This window comes from Macaca nemestrina, chromosome 1 (assembly GCF_043159975.1).
Source record: "Macaca nemestrina isolate mMacNem1 chromosome 1, mMacNem.hap1, whole genome shotgun sequence".
NCBI lineage: Eukaryota > Metazoa > Chordata > Mammalia > Primates > Cercopithecidae > Macaca > Macaca nemestrina.
In genome coordinates, this window is record NC_092125.1 from 40,048,068 (window position 1) to 40,072,628 (window position 24,561).

Consider the following 24,561-nt stretch of genomic DNA (forward strand, 5'->3'; position numbering starts at 1 on the left):
TAGAGACTGTGACAAAATGAAAATAAAATGAAACTGAAATGAAAATCTAAACCAAGAAAGGGGAAGACATGGGATGCAAGAAATAGGGGATGCAAGAAATAGGGGATGCAATATAAGAGAAAGATGAAGGAAATTCCTGGAATGACCATGAAGGGAAGTCCCACAAGGACAGCTTTGCTGCAGGCCTGGAGGATCACCCAAAGTGGAACAAGAGGAGAGAAGCTCCTGGAGGAAGGTCTACTGGGGGGCGGGGGCGAATAGAGCTGTACGCATAGAAGGCTTTGAGATGAATGTAAAAATATCTCCATTCTCCACAGACACCTGCTCTGACCACATGGAACTTTATACAGTGAGGATGTTGAATGGGGTAGAGGGATTTAGCCATAGGTTAAAAAAATTAAGGGCCAGGCATAGTGGCTCACACCAGCACTCTGGGAGGCCAAGGCAGGCAGATCACTTGAGCCCAGAAGTTCAAGACCAGCCTGGGCAACACGGCAAAACCTCATCTCTACAAAAAATTAGCCAGGTGTGATGATGCGTGCCTGTAGTCCCAGCTACTTGAGAGGCTGAAGTAGGGGGATCACCTAAGTCTAGGAGGTCAAGGCTGCAGTGAGCCGTGATTATGCCACTGCACTCCAGCCTGGGCAAGAGTGAGACCCTGTCTCAAAAAAAAAAAAAAGAAAGAAAAGAAAAAGAAAAAAAAGTAATAAGAAAACAAAAGAAAATAAGCAGGCAATCATTAATTACCTAAAAAATCAAAAATTGAAATTATAATCCAATACTTGGCTTAGCACGAACAATCTTTCAATAGTCATAATAATCTAAATGCTGAATATATTTGACTTCTCTGCTGGAGGAACTGGAAGCATATGAAAAGAAAAAGGGAGCAATAGAGATCTAAAACCTCATCTACAATAAAATGTTTAAATAATTTCAAGTTAGCCAGGCACAGTGGGGCTCACTTGTAGTACCACCTACTCAGGAGGCTGAAGCAGGAGGTTGCTCGAGCCCAGGAGTTTGAAGTTGTAGTGCACTGTGATGCCTGTGAATAGCCTCTACACTCCAGCCTGGGCAACATAATGAGACCCTGTCTAATAATAGTAGTATCAAATTATTAATTAAACAACATCAGTATATTCTTTGAAATATGGAAGTATGGCTGGGTGTGGTGGCTCAGGCCTGTAATCCCAGCACTTTGGGAGGCCAAAGCAGGTAGATCACCTGAGGTCAGGAGTTTGAGACCAGCCTGGCTAACATGGTGAAACCCCATCTCTACTAAAAATACAAAAAAATATTGGCTGAGCATGGTGGCAGGTTCCTGTGATCCCAGTTACCCAGGAGGCTGAGGCAGGAGAATCACCTGAACCCAGGAGGTGGAGGTTGCAGTGAGCTGAGATTGCGCCACTGCACTCCAGCCTGGGCGACAAGAGCAAGACTCCATCTCAAAAAATAAATAAATAAAAATAAAAAATAAAATAAAATATGGAAGTATATATCATTAGAAACAGTGAAAGATTTGAATGCAAGTACCTCTGGGGAACAGGACATGGAGGAGGTGGTCAGGAGTCTACAGGACTGCTAAGTGTTTTTAGCACATTTAACTTGTTTAAATTCAGGATCTGTGCCACTTTGATTAAAATTTAAAAGAGATCTAGGTGCCACTTTGGGAGGCCGAGGTGGGAGAATCACTTGAAGCCAGGAGTTCGAGAGTCGCCTGAGCAACATAGCAAGACCTCCATCTCTATTAAAAAATACATATATTTTTTAAAAAATTTTTAAAAAAAAATAAAATTTAAATAAATTTACTATCAGAATTAAATAGTATCCCTCAAACACCTAGTATCCCTATATACCTACCGAGGTGAATACATGGAAAGTTAACAGTTCACTTAGAGTCATGGTTCTTGTGTCTGGCATGTTTGTCAAGCAGTTATCAACCTGCAGTGGCAGCTCCCTTACAGCCAATCATCCATGCAGAGAAACTTTTTTTTTTTTTTTTTAAAACACTTTTTATAGTGTGTTGTTTTTATTAAGTGGTCACACCCAAAGGGGTGGCGGTGGATCCTGTGGGGGAATGGGGCCGCCTAAGCCTCATGCAGAGAAACTCTTGCCTGTGTATTCAGGTAACAGCTGCCTCTGCAAGTCTGTGTACCAGAAGGAAAGAAAGTGGACAAGCTAGACAAACATAGGCATCTGTGGAGACAGATATTTTCACATTCATCTTTAACCCTGCTATGTGGACACCTACCATGACAGAAGTCTGAATTTTGGATCGGTTGAAAACAACAACTAGTTCTAGTTCTCACCCTCATTCAGAGAGTCTGGACAAAGCTGTAGAAAAACAGAATGAACTCTTCCAAGTTGCTGAGATTTACAGTACCTCCTTGTAGAAAAAAAATATCAGTTAGTTAGTCTGAAAAACACTTCCTACCTACAGGTGCTAGAATGCTTCACCCTGAAAGGTAAGTTTAGATGGGTCTTAGATAATTCAGCTTAGCAATTCAACCAGGAGATCCAACCACCAGGTTCTCCTGAGGCCCATCCTGGTGGCAACTGTGCTACGATGGGGGCAGAGTGGGTGGGAGCCCATTTCTCCACAGGAAATCCAGAAACCATCCCACCAACTTCTCCAGGATTAACCTTAAATGCCTTCGCCCTCCCTTAAATCCTCTCACTTTCTTCCTTTTGTCACTTCAAGCATTAGCTACATATCATTGTAACCCATGTTTAATACTCAGGAGGAAAAGAAGCAATCAGAAACTCACACCTTGGCTCACTTATTCAGAGACTAGGAGATCCAGAGAGGCAAAGGGACTTGCCCAAAGCTACAGAGCCATTTTGCAACAGAACCAGATGTAGAATCATGGATGGGGCTCCATACTGCCTAGCTCAGAGTTTAGCCTGTGACCTTCAGATAGACAGAAATAGACGTCAAAGGCCGGACGCAGCGGCTCACACCTGTAATCCCAGCGCTTTGGGAGGCCAAGGCAGGTGGATCACGAGGTCAGGAGTTTGAGACCAGCCTGGCCAACATGGCGAAACCCCGTCTCTACTAAAAATACAAAAAAATTAGCCGGGTGTGGTGGTGCATGCCTGTAATCCCAGCTACTTGGGAGGCTGAGGCAGGAGAATCACTTGAACCCAGGAGGTGGAGGTTGCAGTGAGCCAAGATCGCACCATTGCATTCCTGCCTGGGTGACAGAGCAAGACTCTGTCTCAAGGAAAAAATAAAGAAAGAAATAGATGTTAAAGCAAGGTCAAGATCTAAACACAGTTGTAATTCTGAGGACTGTGATCCTTTCACCACTCCAAACTGCCTCACAAATCCATAATAATAAATTAAAATAAAATAAAGGGGGAACTATAAAATCCAACAAATCAGAGGCTTACTTCAGCCTGAGCTGCCCATTTTTGGGGGTTTAAACAATCCATGCATTCAGCAATGAGTTATTGAGCATGTATTTTGTCCTGAGGAACTTCCAAATGGAGGTGTCTAGTAGAGAGGTAGGTGCTGAGGTCTAAGAAGAGAGAGATCTGAGATGGTGATCATTGTCATAACAAAGGATGAGATTGCCCGGGGAGAACGAATACACTGAGAACAGAAGATGCCCAAATCCCAAGGAGCACCAGCCTTAGGATGGGAAGAGTAAGGGAAAATACAGGGAACTCGTAGAATGGACCCTAGTCTCTGAATAAGCGAGCCAAGGTGTGAGTTTCTGATTGCTTCTTTCCCTCCTGAGTATTGAACATGGGTTACAATGATACGTAGCTAATGCTTAAAGTGACAAAAGGAAGGAAGTGAGAGGATTTAAGGGAGGGCGAAGGCATTTAAGGTTAATCCCGGAGAAGTTGGTGGGACTGTTTCTGGATTTCCTGTGGAGAAATGGGCTCCCACCCACTCTGCTCCCATCCTAGCACAGTTGCCACCAGGATAGGCCTAAGGGGAACCTGGTGAGGACAGGTATTTCCAGAAAGGGTCAGTAGGATGCCACCCACTCTTCTGCTAAGTGAACTTAGTCCAGATCAGAACATGTGCTGCTCAGAGCTGTGTGGTATAAAGGTTGGGCAAACATGCACTTTCACAGTGCTGAGGGCAAAGACCAAGAAGACTGGGACATGACCAGAAAGAAAGGTTATCACATGCTTAAAGCAAAGAGAAAAGGCAACGACAGTCACCTTTCATCTCATTAACTGTGTTTTCTAAAAAAAAATGTCACTTTGGAAGAAATTCCAAGTAGTAAAGTGGTGGGTCGGCCCAGGGAAGGGATTGGTTGATTGTTAGCTTTTGATTGGTCCAAGATGCAGGAGATTTTACCAGCAAAGAGCTCACATTCTCATCCCCCATGTCCTGATTACACCAGGCTCTCCCTGGAGGTTCACTCTGGCTGGGATTTTAGACTTGAGGAGTGTGGAGAGAGCTAGGAACCACGGCAGTAGGGCAGAAAAAGCCCAGGCTTTGGAGCAAGCAGCCTAAGTTTGAACCATGACTTCAATCCTTATCATTAGGGTGACCTTGTTAAGATTACATAAACTCCATGAGTCTCAGTGTTGTCATCTATAAACTGGAGACGATACTTACCTCAAAGGATTGAATGAGAGAGTATTTACAAAAAACTACCAATAGCTACTCAGCAAGTGATCCGTCACCTCCTGCTTCCTCCTGCCCACCTTACTTTTGAGAGCCACCCTTGAGTGGGCAAGATAACTCATTATCATGGCTTCCTCCAACTCCTTCCAAATTAGAAACATTGTTCAGACTGACAATGATCTCAGCATTTTCTCTGTGATCCATCAGTAGGTGAGATTCTACCATTATGTCACTAAGCTATCGTACCCTGGGTATCACATGTTCCAATCATTGGGTATGAACTGGCATGCTTTTGTAACTCTCAGCTATTTACCTAGTTCTCTGGGAAAACACTACCTTTCTAGGAGCCATCAGAGGTAGTGGAAACTTGATGTGGTTCCTGATCTTCTGTCCACTCTAAATCCCTAGTATAAAGGTCCTCAGTTTAAAGACATACACCCATACCAACACACACAGACACACACAGAGTGATATGGCTAGGCAGCTGCTGCTGGTCAACATTAGTGAGATTTCCCTCTTCTGCTGTTGTAAACCACCAGCCATAGGTATTGTCCTGTCTTTTCTGGTCTCTCTCTCTCTCTGGCATATGAGTAACTCCTCATTTGCTCTTTTTTCCCTGAAGTTCATGCCCTCAAGCACCACAGGCAACCTGGATAAATTTAGCTCTTCTCAGGGCCTTTTCCTGACTTTGTTCCATGACTGTTGACGGTTTGGCTGCTCCCCAGAGAAAGCTTTGGCCTGGTTTCCCTCCCTTGGAGGTCTCATTTGGTTCTGGTGTCTGCTATGCCACTTGCATAATTGGTCATGACTCACTACAGGCTACGGTATGTACTTTGAGAATCAATCAGTTTGTGCTTTTGGAAGCTGAAATCCTTCATTCCAGCTTCGCATCCTTTGGATCTCCTTCCCTACATTTTCCCTTATCCTAAACAGCCTGTGGCTACTGCTCATAGCTGTCATGCTTACTACGCATTAGGGCTAAGTGGGAAATGACTGGTTGGTGACTAATAAAGGCTCTTCCACTCTCTTCTCCAGGAGCAGGGCCTCAGATCCCGTGACTAGGATCCAGTACAGTCAGGATGTTCATTTAAAGTTTACTAGTTTGAATTGTTGTAGCTGAATATAGAGAGGCTGGAGTCAAACTACCTCTTTAAGCAACTAAATGAAAGAGAACTGCATGCAAAGGCCATTATGTGTTTAGACGTGCTCGTCTTCAAGGATCCAAAGTAAGATTGATGGATCATGCTCAAGCTTTCATCATTTTAGTTACTATTTTCTCTCTTCAATATAGGCTATTGATAAATTATCCAATCAGCAAGTATTTATTGATCACCAGCTTTGTGCAAGTAGCTACAGGCATTTCAGAAGTGAAGAGCATCATTCCCAGTCACTTATGGGGGGAAAAAAAAGGTTTTTTTAAAAAAGTGAATTACAAAGGAGAGAGAAGTCATACAGGAAATGAGAGCTATTTTAGGGGATGTAGGTGACACCTTTAAAGGACCTGACATGGACTCTGCTTTCCTGGGGCTTGCAAACTACATGGAGAGATTGAACTGACCTACATGAAACAGACAAGAACCAGGATCACAAATAGGAACATGCTGAGGAGGCTTTATGGAGGGAGTAGGTTTACACCAGACCTTGAAGGGTGGGAAGGATTTGAATGGATACAGGGGAAAGGAAAGAATTTACCAGGATGAAAGAACAGCATGAACAAAGGCCAGAAGAGAAGACTGGCACAAGTTTCATGTATGTGTATGTTTTGGGGAGTGCCTGTAAAAAGCTGGTCTTACTCCAGTAGTAAATACATATGGAGAGGGGCAGAAAAACAGGCTGAGGATGGTCAGCATCTAGGGCCTTGAGAGCTAGGCATGACCCCCAACTGCAGGAGCAGGCTCCTGTTGGGAAGGGGAGACACTGACCTTGTTCCTTGTAGGAACCACTATGAATGGCCTCTTCCCAGGCCCCATATTCACCTCCACCCCAGTTAGCTGCCCTTGCTATGGAAAACCACGTTAAAAAGAGTCTGTGAAACCAAAGTGATCTACTCCAGGCCAGTAAGGCGGTCCCTGTGCATGCCCTACTGGGAGGGTCTCTCTCAGCGCCTGGGGCTGCAGACACTTGTGTGTAGAGTCTACTACTTGGTGGTAGTCGGGGCCACCACAGGCTATGGCTTCAAGAGGCAGTGGGATAAACGGCTGTGCCCTGGATAGAAAAGTAACCCAGACACTACTGCTTATTTTCCTGGCATGCAACTGGGACCAGTGGCCCAGGTGTCACTGCTGCCACCCTGGCTGATGCACAGAAAGGAGGGTCAGATCTATTTTAAGGATCTGTTTGCCCAGTCACATTGAGAAACTGCTACTTTAAAAACAGCTGTTTACCAGGAAAGTAAAGGCCCCTGCAAAATAAAAGGTTAGTATACTATCCCTGGTAACTCTTTAAACCAAAGCAAACATCCAGGCAGGCCATGTTTGCACTGCACCCTTCTTGCTTTCTGCCCTTGGTCACTTGATTCCCAAGGTTCTTGGTTGATTTCTTCCTCAGAGTTAAGCTGAGAAAGAGCAAATGATAATATCAAAGCACAGGGGTCTCTAGAGAGCAAGGGAGTTATAAACACACAGCAGTTCTATTGTTACTTGATGAGTTTGTTACTACTGTTCTGTTGTTACTTTGGTTGTTTTAGGAGAGTGAAGGAGTTTGATCAGGCAAAATCTGAAAGAATCTGGAAGATCTAAGACCTTTCAGCAGAAATGTGCCTTCTACCTTGTATTATCCATTTTCATGCTGCTGATAAAGACATACCTGAGACTGGAAAGAAAAAGAGGTTTAATGGACTTACAGTTCCACATGACTGGGGAGCCCTCACAATCATGGCAGAGGGCAAGGAGAAGCAAGTCATGTATTTCACAGATGATGGCAGGCAAAGAGAGAGAGCTTGTGCAAGGAAACGCCCATTTTTAAAACCATCAGATCTTGTGAGACTTATTCACTATCATGAGAACCCCACCACAAGAAAGACTCACTGACATGATTTAATTACCTCCCACCAGGTGCCTCCCATGACACGGGAATTATGGGAGCTACAATTCAAGATGAGATTTGGGTGTGGACACAGCCAAACCACATCACACCTGTATTTCAGGATTCTGATATTAGTGTATGGGAAGTAACATCAAATATGGTCTACAGTGATATTGTTCAAACTAGAGGTCCAAACCATCAAGGCAACTCCAAGAGCATTAAAATCAACATTTGGAGAGGCACCAAGTGTGGAGACAGTGCAGTGGCTGGCACTTTCTACAAACCGTCGGAGCAGTATGCTCCCAGTTTCTCCACGGACATCACTAAACCTTCTTTACTTCCCAGCTTCTAAGATCTGCTACCTCATTAAATCACATCAACTTAGGAAATCTTCATGAGCCCTATCCTGTAGAATTTATAGTTTTGCTTAGGGCATAGTATGACACATATTTCTAATAGAGAAAACAGTACAATATATGAATACTACAGAATAAGTGGCATTTAAAAAATGCAGGGTGCAGGTGGGAGGTAGATCTGTGTGCCCTAGAGCACACAATGAAAAACACATTGCCTGTCATGGAAATTGAAGTCCTTAGCCTGACCTCCAAAGCTTTCCATAATCTGACACCAATCTCCCTCTCAGCCCTATCTCCCAGGACTCCTCCTATACAGTCAAACCAGACTTCCCCTAAGCTCACCTTGCTCTATGGCTGGGTTTTTGCCACTTAACACAATCATTCCTTTCCCCTCTTCTTCCTTCAGTCACTTCACACACGTCCAGTGATTCTGCTCTCCAAATGCTAACTAGGTTCCAGGTCTGGCTCGCATTTCTCCTGTTCCTTGAAACCTTTCCAGCCCATCCCAGTCCTCAGTGACCTCACCGTACTCTGAACTCACAGCACTCTCTGTCCACCATGCACACCACTCTTCGTACATCACGCACAGTACTCACTGCCTGGATGCTCCTTTTGTTCATGAATGGGGCGCAGCCTTGTGAGGGCTCCGATTGGTTGCTATCTTGGACACTGACTTCTCCTTTGATCTCTCCTCATATCATCTCACAACTATATTATCTTCTCTTTGATGGCTTGCATTTTTGAATACTCTTCAGCTTCTAGCACAGGGCCCAATGCACAGAAGGCCGTCAATAACTATTTGTGAAACGAATGACAATACAGAAAATGATTTGATGCTCAATTATGTTTCCGCCTCAAGAGTTAAAAAGAAGGGGCTACATTTATTGAGGGTCTGTCATTTTCACTTGTTCAGCACTTTAACATCCATCTAAAATGTAGATATATTATCTTCAACTTATGTAATATGAAAATGAGGTTCAATAAGTTCAACATATGTCAGCAATAATAAGACAGTTGAGAGGCAAACTCTGGTGTGCCTGACTTGGAATACCAGGCAACATGCACTACCTCCCACCTAAGCATCCGTCTGTGGGCAGGTTGCTGTAGTTTCTTCCTGTGAGTCTCTCAGATGACTTTTACTTTTTATTTATTTATTTATTTATTTATTTATTTAGAGATGGAGTTTCGCTCTTGTTGCCCAGGCTAGAGTGCAATGGTACAATCTCGGCTCACTGCAACCTCCGCCTCCCGGGTTCAAGCGATTCTCCTGCCTCAGCCTCCCAAGTAGCTGAGATTACAGGCACCTGCCACCATGCCTGGCCAAGTTTTTGTGTTTTTAGTAGAGATACAGTTTCACCATGTTGGCCAGGCTGATCTCCAACTCCTGACCTCAGGTGATCCACCTGCCTTGGCCTCCCAAAGTGCTGGGGTTACAAGCGTAAGCCACCGTGCCCGGCCCATGACTTTTACTTAATTGCCCCATGCACTCTCCCTCCCTTCAAGCCACCTCCAAAGAGCTACTTTTCCTGGAACCACTGCATGCTTTCATGTTTCTGTGCAAATCCCTTACAATTCCTTCAGCTGGAAAATCACCTTCCATCTTTTCTACCTGTGCTATCTTATGTATCTTTGAAGGCTCAGCTGAAATGAATATTCCCTCCATCAGGTTTTCTGTTAATGAAATTAAGTGCTCTCACATCTGAGTCCTCATGGTCCCAGTGCCTCTTCCAGAGTTTAAAATGCATTTGATTTTGTTTCAAGTTCCAATCAGTTGTTTACCTCTCTGCTTCCTCTCTTAGGCTGTAAGCAACCCAAGGGCAGGGAACACACTCTCTTCATTTCTGTAACCTGGGTCTTGCACGACAGCAGCAGGGTGTCCCAAAAGTCTTTGGTGGTGCAGGTGGCTGCTGCTTGCCAGTGCAGATAATTGATTCAGTCACGTCACACACCTTCAGTGATTCTGCTCAGGCAATAAGCCACTGGGATACCAATGAAAGACAAAGAAAGGAAGCTCCAAGCAGACTTCCTATGTCAGTTCCCAATGTGCAACCCAGGGGTTTCACCTTGAAACCATGTAGTCTCCAGTTTTAAGTGATTCAAGAATGTTTTGACCTCAGGGGTTTCACCTTGAAACCATGTAGTCTCCAGTTTTAAGTGATTCAAGAATGTTTTGACCTCCCTTCTTAATCTAATCTATGGTTTCCAAGATAGTTAATGCCTCAGACAGAGGCTGTCACAAGGGTCCCTGTTCTTTAAAGTGCCAAGAAAAAAAAAAAAAATGGTTAGATAGATCCTTTGTAGCATGCCTTTCGTAGTAAGGTGTAACCTCGAGGTTTGAAAAATGAATGAATGAGGCCGGTGTGGTGGCTCATGCCTGTAATCCCAACACTTTGGGAGGCTGAGGCAGACGGATCACTTGAGGACAGGAATTTGAGACCAGCCAGGCCAACATGGCGAAACCCCATCTCTACAAAAATTAGCTGAGTGCTGTGGTGTGCACCTGTAATCCCAGCTACTCCCAAGGCTGAGGCAGGAGAATCGCTTGAACCCAGGAGTCGATGGCTGCAGTGGGCTGAGATTGCATCACACTGCACTCCAGCCTATATGGCAGAGCAAAATGCCGTCTGAAAGAAAGAAAAAAAGAAAAGGAGAGAGAGACAGAAGAAAGAAGGAGAAAGGAGAAAGGAAAATAAAATAAAAGAGAAAAAAAAAGGAATGAATGATAAACATGCTATTTAAATGAAGAAAAAGGATATTTGTTTAGTTTGCCTTATAGAGTTCGGCCCCTCCGAAGATTCTAAGACAAATTACATTTAACAGTGGAGACTGGACTTCCTGCTGAAGAACAAGCAACCATAAAGGGATAAGCAGCTCAGCAGCAGCCCAGTAACACAACCAGTGACAATCTGTACACCAAGTTTCTGTGGCATACTGCTCCTTGAAGGCAGGGCTTGAAAGCTTTCATTCTTTTTCTTCCTTCTTCCTCTTCCTCCTCCTCCTGATTCCTTCCTTCCTCTCTCTCTCGCTTGCTTCCTTGCTTCTGCTTCTTCTTCTTCCTCCTCCTCCTCCTTCTTCTCTCTCAGCAGATCAGGAAATTTTAATTCTACATTCCCAGTTCTTAGCACACAGCCTAAGACGCAGTAGACACTTGGTACATATTTGCCAATGGATACTCATACTTGCTTTTCTTTCTCTCCTTTTTTTAATTTTTCTGAGACAGGGTCTCACTATATTGCCCAGGCTGGTCTTGAACTCCTGGACTCAAGCAATTCTCCTGCCTTGGCCTCCCAAAGTGCTGGGATGACAGGCGTTAGCCACCACACTGACCTTTTTATCTTCCATCTTTCTCTTTCTTTTTCCTCCTTTAACATCTCCTTCCTGCCCATTCAGGACCTGTTGAGCCTGCATTACTAAAAATAACTGAGGCCCTAATTACTAAAGGTGAGTGATTACCTTTCCCTTCTGTACCTTTGCCCTACCCGCCTCCCACCCCATCCTCACAGGCAATACATAGATACTCTTTGTGAAATATTAAATCCTATTTTTTAAAAAACTGATGGTTCCCAAATTGGGCACAGTGGCTCATGCCTGTGGGAAGCTGGGGCAGGAGGATGGCTCAATGCCAGGAGTTCGTGACCAGCCTGGACAACAAAATCAGATTCCCATCTCCAAAAAATAAAAATTAGCTGGGTGTGGTAGTGCATACCTGTAGTCCTAGGTACTTGGATGGCTGAAGCAGGAGGATCTCTCGAGCCCAGGAGTTTAAGGCTGCAGTGAGCTATGATCACTCCACTGCACTCCAGCCTGAGGGATAGTGCAAGACCCCGTCCCAAAAAACAAACAAACTAACAAACAAAAAACAAAACCCACCAAAACCCTGATGATTCCCTCATTTTCTGGATGGCTCAGAACGATCGTATGCCTCTTGGGTAATCCAGCCCTTCTATTTCTTCATCTTCACCCTCATTTTTCTACTCACTTCCTTCCTACTTCCAGTGGTCTCAGTCCCTGGGTCGTCAGCTGCTAACCCATAAAGGTGAGAAACACGACCCTTGGAGTCTTAGAGCCATTCCTTGGGACACTCTCTTGAAGCTCATGTGGGATTTCTTCTCTTTTTAGATGAAGTTTCACTCCATCACCAGGCTGGAGTGCAGTGGCACCATCTCGACTCACTGCAATCTCCGCCTCCCAGGTTCAAGCAATTCTCCTGCCTCAGTGTCCCCAGTAGCTGGGATTACACACATGCACTACCATGCCCAGCTAATTTTTGTATTTTTAGTAGAGACAGAGTTTCACCATGTTGGCCAAGATGGTTTCGATCTCTTGACCTCGTGATCTGCCCGCCTCGGCCTCCCAAAGCGCTGGGATTATAGGCGTGAGCCACCACGCCTGGCCTCGTGTGGGATTTCTTTGAGACGGGTTCATAGCTGCTGTTGGCTGCCCTCCCCACCTACACTCCACTCTCCTGTCCTATGCCAGTCCCAAAGAACCCGAAAGACTACCTCTGTCCTGGCTCTGGAGACTGGACACATAGGCTGTGCTGGTGGCCTTCGGGGTGTGCTAGCCACCATCACTGAGGAAAACAGTGCATTCTGTTCTGGAGTATGTGCCAGATTAAGGGCAACCCAGGGAATCTGGAATATAAACAATGATGTGGGAGCATAATGTTGGCACTCTCAGGAAAACAGATAAAATTCCCTTGTCCAATCCAGTTTTATTTTTTGGAGACCATTTTACTTTCTTGAGCATCAAAACATACACACGCATAGGGTTTTTTGTTTTTGTTTTGAGACGGAATCTCGCTCTATCGCCCAGGCCAAAGTGCAGTGGCAAGATCTCGGCTTACTGCAACCTCTACCTGCCACCCCCTGTCCCCCTGCTGCCAGGCTGAAGCAATTCTCTTCCTCAGCCTCCTGAGTAGCTGGGACTACAGGCACATGCCACCACTCCTGGCTGATTTTTGTATTTTTAGTAGAAGCAAAGTTTCACCATGTTGCCCAGGCTGGTCTCAAACTCCTGACCTCATGTGATCCACCCGCCTTGGCCTTCCAAAGTGTGGGGATTACAGGCATGAGCCACCTCACCCTGTCACCCACATAGTTTTGAACCCTGGTCCCACCTGTCAGGTAGCTGGTTCACACTCCATCCCAGAGGAAGCTCTTAGGTCAAGGGCTGGGAATTTCGAGAGGGGCAACGAGTAGCTGGAAGCCATGTTCCCATGCCCACCTCTTACCCAGCCTCCTGCCCCACATCCTCCCCACAGATCTCACGTAAAGGGCCTGTGCCTTGCAGTGAGGGGTGTTTCATCTACCTGCCTTCCTGATAAACTTTCAGACAGAAGTATGTATGTGTGTGTGTCTGTGTGTGTATCTATGAGAGTGTGTGTGTGTGTGTGTGTCTGTGTGTGGTGTTAAATGGGGATGTTAATATAGTCAATACTAATTCCTAGATAAGAACATTGTCTTCGTCAAGACTAATTCAATACTAATACCTAGATAAAAACATTATCTTAATCTTGGAAGGTGAATACCTATTCATTAAATGATCATTGCTTTGGAAGAATTTTTAATGGGTAATACTCAGAAAACAATGCCAATGTGGGTGGGAAGAAAAGCAGGACCTCAAATAGACACCATGTGTTACAAGCAGAGATAGAGATAAAGATAGGCGTTGAACAAAGAGAGAAGGAAATACACCAAAATGCTCAGAGAGGTTTTCTCCAGGTTTGGAGTCACAGTGATCTTTGCTTTCTTCTTTCCTGTATATTTCTGTGCTGCCCAAGTCTTTTACTGTGAGCAAACGTGACTCTAGTAATGGTGGGGATCAATAATTTTTTAATTTGTTTTTCAAATGTAGAACACTTTGCTCTGCCTCCCAGTGTCATCAAGAAGCCCAGATGAAAGCTGAGTGACGTGGCTGGGCACGGTGGCTCACGCCTGTAATCCCAGCACTTTGGGAAGCCGAGGCGGGTGAATCATGAGGTCAAGAGATCAAGACCATCCTGGCCGACACAGTGAAACCCGGTCTCTACTAAAAATACAAAAATTAGTTGGGCGTGGTGGTGCACGCCTGTAGTCCCAGCTACTCAGGAGGCTGAGGCAGGAGAATCGCTTGAACTGGGGAGGCAGAGATTGCAGTCAGCCGAGATCATGCCACTGCACTCCAGCCTGACAACAGAGCAAGACTCCATCTCAAAAAAAAAAAAAAATCCTGAAAGTTGAGGAGTGACCTGAGTACTACGGCCTTCAGATCCTGCTACGCCATGGCACAGGCCCTCCCTCCTATTGTCCAGCACAGTGTCCGGCGAAGGCCATTACCTTTATATGAGGGCAGAAGGTGAGCTAAAGCCCTATGGGAGAGGTGGCTCAGGCATAAATAGGCCTGTAGGAACAAAGCTCAGAGACAGACCTGTGGCCAGTGGCTCCACAGCTATGCCCCAACCCCAGTGCACCCCTAGAGCTTGCTCCAAAATGATTCAAAGAGTAGGAGGAGAACAAGGCAAAGGAGACAAAAAGGGGATTACTGGGAAAGCATTAGAACTATCCTGGGCCAGGCATGGTGGCTCATGCCTGTAATCCCAACACTTTGGAAGGCCAAGGTGGGTAGATTACTTAAGGCCAGGAGTTTGAGACCAGCCTGACCAACATGGCAAAACCTTGTCTCTACCAAAAATATATATATATATAAAAACTCGCCTGGCGTGGTGATGGGCACCTGTAGTCCCAGCTACTCAGGAGGCTGTGGCAAGAGAATTACTTGAACTCAGGAGGCGAAGGCTGCAGTTAGCCAAGACTGTGCCACTGCACTCCAGCTAGGGCAACAGAGTAAGACTCTGTCTCAAAAAAGAAAAAGAAAGAGAAAGAGAAAGAGAGAGGAAGGAAGGAAGGAAGGAAGGAAGGAAGGAAGGAAGGAAGGAGGGAAGGAGGGAAGGAGGGAGGGAAGGAGGGAAGGAAGGAGGGAAGGAGGGAAGGAAGGAAGGAAGGAAGGAGGAAAGGAGGGAAGGAGGGAGGGAGGGAGGGAAGGAGGGAAGGAAGGAGGGAAGGAGGGAAGGAGGGAAGGAGGGAAGGAGGGAAGGAGGGAGGGAAGGAGGGAAGGAAGGAGGGAAGGAAGGAAGGAAGGAAGGAGGAAAGGAAGGAGGGAAAGAAGGGAGAGAGAAAGGAAAAGAAAGGAGAGGAAACAGGAGGGGAGAGGAGAGGAGGGGAGGGGAGAGGAGAGGAAGGGAGGGGAGAGGAGAGGAAGGGAGGGGAGAGGAGAGGAGAGTGCCCTGCTCAGAAGGTAGCAGATTTCCAGGGACCCCTGAGGGTCAGAAGAGGAGGACTGGGAGAAAGCAAGGAGTTGAGGCAAGGTTCACATCAGCTCACCCACCTCCTCCTCCAGCTCTAAGCATCCTTTTCATTGACAGATCTTTTTAACTGCCTTTTGTTTCTCTTATCTCCCTCACCCAGCCACCAGCATCTACCCCCACCCACAACTTAATTGCAACACCATCTACTGAGCTCCCAGGGCCTGCAGCTGCTGCTGCCTGGGGTGACAGTCACACCCCGGTTTTTGAAGGGAATGAGCTTATGAGGTCAGGGAGGAAGGGGGAATTGGGGGCTGGGGAGAAGCAAAGCTTGGAGTAAACTTCCCAGAACTGCAGAGGTGGCGGAGACTCTTCTTACGTTGTCACTGTGGTCAGAGCCTTGAGCTACTGTCAAGTGTTGGGTTCAGAGTGGGTGGGTGTCCAAGGAGAAGAAACTGGAAACAGCAGGTAGGACAGGGCAGGCACAAAAGTGTTGTGGGTAATTCCTACTGGGAGAATTGATAACTTTTGCATTCATCTGGCAGGGCCCTCTGGAAGCCGCAATAAGTTGACATCTGTTCTTTAGCTACTAATGCCAAATAGATTACTTGACAGTAGTTTAATATGCACAACTAGGAACTCTGTGTGTGTGTGTGTGTGTGTGTGTGTGTGTGTGTGTGTTGGTGGAGGGTGGGTGGGTGGAAGGGGAGCGAGAGGAAAGATCTTTCCAGAGGGTAGGAGGACTATCTGCATTCCTCCAAATTTCTGGAGAAAGAACTTGATAACAAATTCAGAAAAGTATATTAAGTCCTGGGGGATTCTGAGCCAATCTTTCCACAGCTGGATATGTCAACATCTGTCCTTCGGTCATCCTTGTCCTCAATTTCTTTTTGGAAAATTGACCCTGCTTTGATAAGAATGTCTGTGTTTTTGAAAAACATAACCCATCACGTATGATCTCCATGGCAATGATATTTTGCTATAAGAGACAGTAGTAGGATGTGGTGGTAAGAACATGCACCTCAGAACCAGACACCTGGGTAAAAGTCTGACACTGACAGTTACAAGCTGGGTGAGCAGTTTGATCACTTGCAAAGTTGGTTGACACTAGTTCCTTCCTCACACAGTTGTTGTAAGAAATGAATGACAGGTTCTGAGAACACGCAGTAGAAGAAAAAAAAAAGAAAGAAAGAAATGAGTGGGCATATGCACCGTGCTGAAGCACAGAGCCTGGCATGTGGTCAGCACTTAGCAGGTGAGGGCTGCTGTGATCACTGCATAAGGTCAGCACCCTCCGTATGACCCCACCCCAAATCCAGCCACTCCAGGTATGTAGCGATGAACTAAGCATTAGAGCACGGGGCCTAACGATGGCATGGCTGCAGGCCAAATCCTGCCTGTTGCCCACTTAGCCCAAGAGTTAACATTTTTCTACATTTTTTAATCACTGGGGTACAAGAAGTCAAAAACAAGAATAATATTTCATGCCACATGAAAAACAGATGAAATTCAGACTTCAGTGTCCATAAATAAGTTTTCTGAAGCACAACCACATTCATTTGTTTATGTATCTTCTCTAAGACTGCTTTTCCGCTGCAACAACAGAGCTGAGCAGGTACAACACAGATGTATGACCCACAAAGTGTAGAATATCTACCATCTGGCCTTTTACAAAAAAAGTTTGATCAGCCTTGCATTAGAGGATCAGCAGTCCAATTCCAGCCCTGCTTCCCACCTTCCAAATAGAGATAACAGTTTCTCTTTTGTCACTGAAAAACCCTCACCAGCATGCATGTGCACGCGCACGCGTGCACACACACACACACACACACAAACACACCCCACATGCCATTTGGCTCATTCACCATGATGCTGTTAACACCAGCTGGCCTCCACTTTGGAAAGTGTAAGACTAGATTAGGCTATAAAGCATTACTGTTATTTTCTAAGCAAGCACTTGGGGGTGGTGCAATCCCAGTCGACACTACTGAAACAACTCAATGTGCTCTTTGTTCTCCAAGCCCTTGATCTTTCATTCTTATTACTGCTTCTCAGGGCCTGCTGTGTCCATTTGAACTGGCTCAGCTGGAAAAAATATGAGTTGGGTTTTGTTTACACCTTAATCAGCTGACTAGAAAGGGGTTAGAAAGAAGAGAGTGAGGAAGCATTAAAATACATACATTATTGAGTGTTTGCTATATGCCAGGCACTCTGGAATTACAGTAATGTATTAATAAGGAAAGGTCCCTGAGAGAGGGAGAGACACACAAAAAGGCAAGTAGTTATAAAATAATGGAATAATTCCTATATAGAGACATAAACAAAGCGCTGAGGGAACAAAAACTAATTCTACTAGGTTTTGAAGAGGAGCATCAGGAAAAGTCACAGGGGGTGACAGCTTTGGCCTAGGAGGCTTTGAAGAGTGGGGAAAGTTGGTTAGGTGAGAAGAGAGGGTTTATCCTTGGTGAACAGGAAAATAGCAGCAGCAAAAGCAAAGAGCAAAGAGGGAGGAGGATATGTATGGCACGTTCAATCAGCAGGGGGTGCAGGAGGAGATTCCAGGAGACAGGCTGGGGCTGGACTACGGAGGAGCCTCTGTACCACCCTCAGGGGATGGCACTTTATCCTGGAGGTGATGGAGAGTCTGCAGATTTTTAAAAGAGGGGAGAGAGAAAATCAGATGTGTGCTTTGAAGATGATCAGAAGCAACATGGAGGGATGTGCTGACACAAAGAAAACCCGAGGGCATACCAGCATCTAATTGGATGCAAGGCAAGAGAAGCCAACTAAAGATGGGAAAAAGAAGAACCCAGAACGAAAAGTATTGCCAAAGCTTTGGAGAAGGAAGTTTCAGAAGTTTCTCTGCCACTGGAGAGGGTCAAGAGAATTAAAAACAAAAACAAATAAACAAAACCCCACAAAGCACAAACTCTCTCAAATAATGGATTCCCATAAAGCTCACTTGGAATTCTGTGAAAGGGTAACACCTTGGAGAGTTATAAAAATCAGTTGGCCTGCTTCCAGAACTCAGTGCCTAGGGTTAATAAACTGGAAAGCAGAGGCGTTTTCCAAGACAGATGATTGGTTTTGATGGGCACCAAAAAGAAGCTGTTGGGTTTGCAAAAAGGAGTCATTGGTGACTCAGCCAGGAAACATTTCAGTAGAGTAATAGGAGCAGAGACCAATTTATGTGGTTTCAGAAGTCAGTGAATTTGAAGAAATAGAAACAAGGAGTCAAGCATGCACTTTCAAAAGTGGCATTTCTACAACTGTTTTATGCTTTCCTAGTTTCTTTTTCTCTCTCTCTCTTAAACACCAATTGTCTGTCCTGGAAAACACTTCTGCTTTCAATTCACTGGGTGCTGTGTTCCGAAAATAGACCAATCCATTTTCAAAACTCTCCAAGGTCACATTTACCCTTTCACAGAATTCCAAGAGGGTCTTACAGGAACCCACGATTTGTAGGGTTTCTGCTCTTGCCAAAAAAGTGTTTCTACAGAAAATCAATGAAAAGATTGAAAAGTCCCTGGGGGAGTGGGGGTACCGCCCACAGGATGGGTTCCCCTGTAAAGGGGTCTGCCATGGTTCTGCGTAGGCAGTCAGTCTTCCTCTCTCTCCAGTGAACGGCACAGTGCCACTGAAGAAGGAGAAGGGGGTGGCTGCACTCTCAAGCTTCTCTTCTAACACCAAGCTTTCTTTCCTACTTAGCTTGAGACCAACAAAAAGTAGAGAACTTAGGGTAGTGTGGGACCAGGTCCCTGGTGAGCTGGGTTCTAGTTCCAACTCTACTTCTTATCCCCAGGTTCTACCAGGTTCTAGTTTGATTTTCTTAAAATGCAAATATGATTAATACATTTGCTTAAAACCTTCAGTGATTTCACCTTGCCCTAGAATTAAGCTCAGTATTCTTAGTAGGAACAAACAGCACCTTCCGCATCTAATAACTGCTAGATCTCTCCTCCAATTCTCTTGTCCAAACAAGTGGATTTTTTTTTCTCCCAAAGCAACATGCTGTTCTCTATCCTTGTAGCTTTGACATGTACTAATCTTCTCCCTAGATGCCTCCGTTTTCACACTATCTGGCAACCTTGAACTCCTCTCAGTTTTGATGCCAGCTTCTTCAGGGAACTCTTTTCAATTCCCTAGGCTTGGTTAGACACTTAGATCAGATTATATATTTATTTCCTAGCACTCAAATGCCTTGTGTCAGTTCTTTAAGGTCAGTCTCTCCTACTAGATTAAGCATCCATCAGGGCAGGGAGCTGATCTGCCTTTTTACTACTAAGACCCTAGCACCAAGCATCAAAAAATGAATAACGTGTTCTCTTGTTGATTCATTCATTCATTCAATATGTTGTAAGTAGCTGATCATACAATATATGAAAAATCTCTTCAAAAAATATAAGATCCAAATATTTGGAACATTTTTGAAGAAAAATGCAGTCAATGTAAATCTAGTCAACAGTCCTGGAGCCAAAACTCAAAATGTGCCTTTACAATAAAGAATGATACTATTATGATTACTATACATGGCTTCAAACTGGTTTTTATATCTCATTATTCTTATAATCAAATTATTATATTAATATGTCACAAATAATATACATTTGCTCTCAGACAGGTCATTATATCTTAGTACCAGAAGGGATCTTAGAGAGTTCCTAACTCTACTCCTTGGATTTTTGGGGACTATATCAAATTTAAATATCCTAGATCCCATAAATCATTGACATTTCACAGAAATTCTAATATTCCTACAAATAATATCTGAAAGAGTTAAGTTAGCAAGCATCACAATGACTTAGTAAACTGAGTTCATCAAACATGCAAATATGAGTAAAATACTCTATCTACTTCTATTGTAAATAAATGGTGAGAATTACAATTCTCACCATTTTATTCACTAAAGTTTTTTCCCTGAACTTTTTTATTGAATTGCCCAAATCTTTGAATGATACTTGATATATTTTTACAAATATATACAACCATAAAGCTGCCATTCGGATCAATATATACATTATCTACACCTCATACACTGCCCTCTGCCCCGTTCTGATCAACCTCTTGGCCAATGTGCCCAGTGAACTAAACCTTCTTTAATATAAAACATTACAAACACTGAAGTATTTTTGACTACACTTGTTTATTTTGTCTATCTTTAATAAAGATAATTCATTCATGCAATTTCAGTGTTTTATATCTTTGCACCACTTCCTATATAAATAAAATCACAAATCAGGATAAAAACAATTCTTTTGAGCCATAGTTTGTCTTCCTTAGAGTTTGGAAAATATACCCACAACAATGACTTCATCTAGTCTAGCTCCCCATTTGCCTGAGCCTTTATCTGACAAAAGAACTCCCTGTTCTCAGGATTTCCAAATGTTCTAATAAAAGGATGGAGAGGAACGATTCCCCCCTCTGTCTTCAAGGATGAGGCAGATACTCTTGTTCAGATAAAGCCTCCCAGCCTCCCGGCACCTAGGCAAAATAAAAAAAACCTCATCTTTCTTCATCTCTTCTGGGACTGTCTCAGAAAGTTGGATTTTTTCCCCCATGCAAATTCCTCCTCCCCCACACTACCACATTCTTTGAAAATCAAAAAGTCCAAGAGTAGAGTTAGGCATGGGTGGCACACACTTGTAATCCCAGCTCCTTGGAGGCTGAGGAGGGAGGATTACTTAATTAAGAAAAAGCAAAACAAAAAAAGAGTTGAGTTATAGTTTCACCAAGTCTTTGTGAACACAAAATACTTAAAATGGCAAAGCCAGCATGGAAGCCAGCATGGAAAACATGGGGGAGACATAGACCCAGGTATCTCCCGAATGCTTACCAGATGTCAGGCAGTATACTAGTATACCGGATGTCAAGCAGTAGATTAGATAAATATGTCACTATTCTCAAGGGGCTTACAGTTTAGTATAAATGATCAATAATAACAGCCAGAATAAAATCTTCATTTATGTAGTACTTACACTGTGCAAGACACGGTGCAAAGCATTTGAATATATATTTTAATATATAATATATGCACAATATATATGGCTTTAACACATTTTCTCGTATTTTTAATAACTTTAATCTTCACAGCACATTTAGGAAGAAGATATTGTTTTTAATCCCCTTTTTGATCAGTATATTGAGAGGTTAAGTAACTTGGCCAAGGTCAAGTGGTAAGAATTCAGACTAAGAGTTGAAACTAACACAATTAGAAGTGGGTAATAACAAGTGCATAGATTAGATAGCCAGAATGTATATAAAAGCGTGCTAGGAACACAAAAGAGGGACGACCTTTAGCCCAGCCTGGACAAGTCCAAAGCTTCCTGGAGGAGGTGATATTTGAGCCACACTGAATGGTGGGTGGATTAGGAAGTCAGGCAAGCGGAAGGGCATTCCAGGCAGGAATTTCAGCACCCTGGGAGAGGCAGAGCTGTGAGACAACAAACCAGTGTGGCCATGGATACATGTGGGAGACAAAAGCAGAGGGGTGGGAGGGTGACACCACAAGGGGCTTCATAGGCTGGCAAAGGAGTGTGAAGATTTGGGCCTTATCCTGAAGGCAACAAGAGTGCCCAGGAGGATTTTAAGTAGGGAACTGCCAAGGTCAGATTTGGATGATGCTAGAGATGATTTGCAAAGTGGGAGGTGGTGAGGAAGCAGGGTAGGAAGCCTGGAAGCCAGGGAAAAGAACTATTATGGAACTAAAAATGTCTCTACTTACCTCAGAACCATACGCCACCACCATCTGTGGCCAAGGGAGCCTCACCCTAGTTTCTGACCTCACAAACAGCAGAAGTCATTTCCCCTCCCCTCCCAACTCATGGCATGCAGTCTTCTTCACCCTGCACTAAACACTTTTTCCTCCACGGGACTGTTAACTTTAGCCTTTTTAAAAACAGCTTTATTGAAATACAATTCACATGCCATACAATTCACCATTTGAAGTATTAAATTCAATAGCTTTTAGTATATTCACAGAGTTGTGTATCCAGCACCACGATCACTTTTAGAATATTTTCATTATCTCCAAAATAAACTTGCCACCCTTTAGCCACCATCCTCCAACTCCCCCATTCCCTTCAGCCCTAGGCAGCCACTACTTTACTTTCTGCCTCTACAGATTTGTCTATTCCACACATTTTATATAAATGTAACTATACAATATGAGGTCCTTAGTGACTGGCTTCTGTCACTTTGCATAATGTTTCCAAGGTTCATCCATGTTATTGCATGTATCAGTATTTTATTCCTTTTTCTTGTTGAATAATATTCCACTGTATGAATATATCACATTTTATATGTCTTTTAATCAGTTGCTAGACTAAGCCTTGGTTTTTAAACCAACCACTGTCAAAAAGGATGGGTATGTCATCGTTGGCTTATTGTAATCCTCCTCCATCCTTATAGCTTCAGTGCCAGTTCCTCCAACTGAAGTAGAGACTCACACAAAAGGATAGACAAGTGGATGCTAATGTTTCCTGTGCTAGATTATAAACTCCATGAGGGAAGGGCATTTGAGCATCGCGCAAGTGAGGTGTGGTAGACAGCAAAGAGCCTAGGCTTTGGTTTTGTATATATATATATACACACACACACACAACACACATATATATATACATATACACACACATACGTATATGTATATGTGTGTGTGTGTGTGTATATATACATATATAGAGAGAGAGAGAAAGAGGGAGAGAGTCTCACTCTGTCACCCAGGCTGGAGTGCAATGGCACCATCATAGCTCACTGCAGCATTGAACTCCTGAGTTCAAGGGAACCTTCCACCTCAGCCTCCTGAGTAGCTGGGACTACATGTGTGTGCCACAACACTCAGCTCATTTATTTGTATTGTTTTGTAGAGATGAGGTCTCACTATGTTGCCCAGGCTGGTCTCAAACCCTGAGCTCAAGTGATCCTCCTTCCTTGGCCTCCCAAAGTGCTAGGATTATAAGCATAAGCAAAGCTCTTGGCCAGAGCCTACAATTTAGAATCAAAGAATCCTGGATGTGGATTTCAGCTAAACAACTGTATGGGATATGCAGCCTCTTAGGTCCCTTGCTGTAAAGTGTGAATAATAATACAGGGTGATTGAGCAATAGTGGTTCTGTATGTAAAGTGTACTTTATAAATTGTACCTATTACTATTATTATTTTTCATTTATTTATTTATTTTTTTTTTTGAGATGGAGTCTCACTCTGTTGCCCGGGTTAGAGTGCAGTGGTGCAATCTCAGCTCACTGTAACCTCTGCCTCCTGGGCTCAAGCAATTTTCCTGCCTCAGTCTCCCAAGTAGCCAGGATTACAGGCAAGAACCACCATGCCTGGCTAATTTTTGTATTTTTAGTAGAGACGGGGTTTTACCATGTTGGCCAGACTGGTCTCGAACTCCTGGCCTCAAGTGATCCACCTGCCTCAGCCTCCCAAATTGCTGGGATTACAGACATGAGCCACTGAGCCCAGCCAATTGTAGCTATTATTGCTCTTATTATTATACAGACCCCTTATGATTTGGCCCCTACCTACTACTTCTGGCTCACCTCCTGTCAAATCTCCCCTTGCCTTAAACTTTATACTCCTTCAATATCAAACTGCTCATATTTGTTTAGTTAAATGTTATTTGGTTTCACGCACCCATACGTTTTACATGAAGTCTGAAATGCCTAAAATACCGCACCTTCCCCGCTTGTCATGGGAATTCCATTCTCTTTGTTTTGTTTGATTGATTGTTTTTTATGAGATGGTGTCTTGCTATGTTGCCCACCCTGGAGCACAATGGCCATTCGTGGGTACCATCATTGCACATTACATGCTCTAACTCTTGGGCTCAAGCAGCCCTCCTACCTCAGCCTCCCAAATAGCTGGGACTATAGGCATGCACCTCTGCACCTGGTCCCATCTGTGTTTCACAACCCATCCTAGGCATCAGCTCCTCAAAGAAGCCTTTTTCCTATTCCATCTCCTAGTCAGTCCTTCTGCTGTGCTTTCTCTATGTCTTACATCTAGAACGTGCTTCTGTTCATGGACTTATCCCTCTGATTACATCATACAGTGTGTTTCTCTGATTGTTTACCTGTCTCCTGGATTATGAGTCTCTTTGGGGCAGAGGCTGTACCTACAGCACATGGTCCACTGCCCAGAATATAGTAAAAGATCAATATATTTCCACTGAATAAATGATATAACAGAGAGCAGAAGTCTAAATAGCCCCTAGGTTTTTGGTAGTACCAGTCTGTAAGACTGGAACAACAGGACAACTGGTTTAGGAATTAAATTCACCCAATGAAAGTCTAGAAGGCAGTTTACTACAT

The 24,561-nt window shown here is 44.1% G+C and overlaps 1 long non-coding RNA gene across 1 annotated transcript in view; it reads right to left on the reverse strand.

Moving 5' to 3' along the window:
* Positions 1-24,561, reverse strand: part of LOC105484539 (uncharacterized) — a 234,987-nt gene that overhangs the window by 206,207 nt on the left and 4,219 nt on the right. Inside the window, exon 3 of the long non-coding RNA XR_011611687.1 lies at positions 8,565-8,763. This is a non-coding gene — a long non-coding RNA (uncharacterized lncRNA). The remainder of the gene's footprint in view (positions 1-8,564; positions 8,764-24,561) is intronic.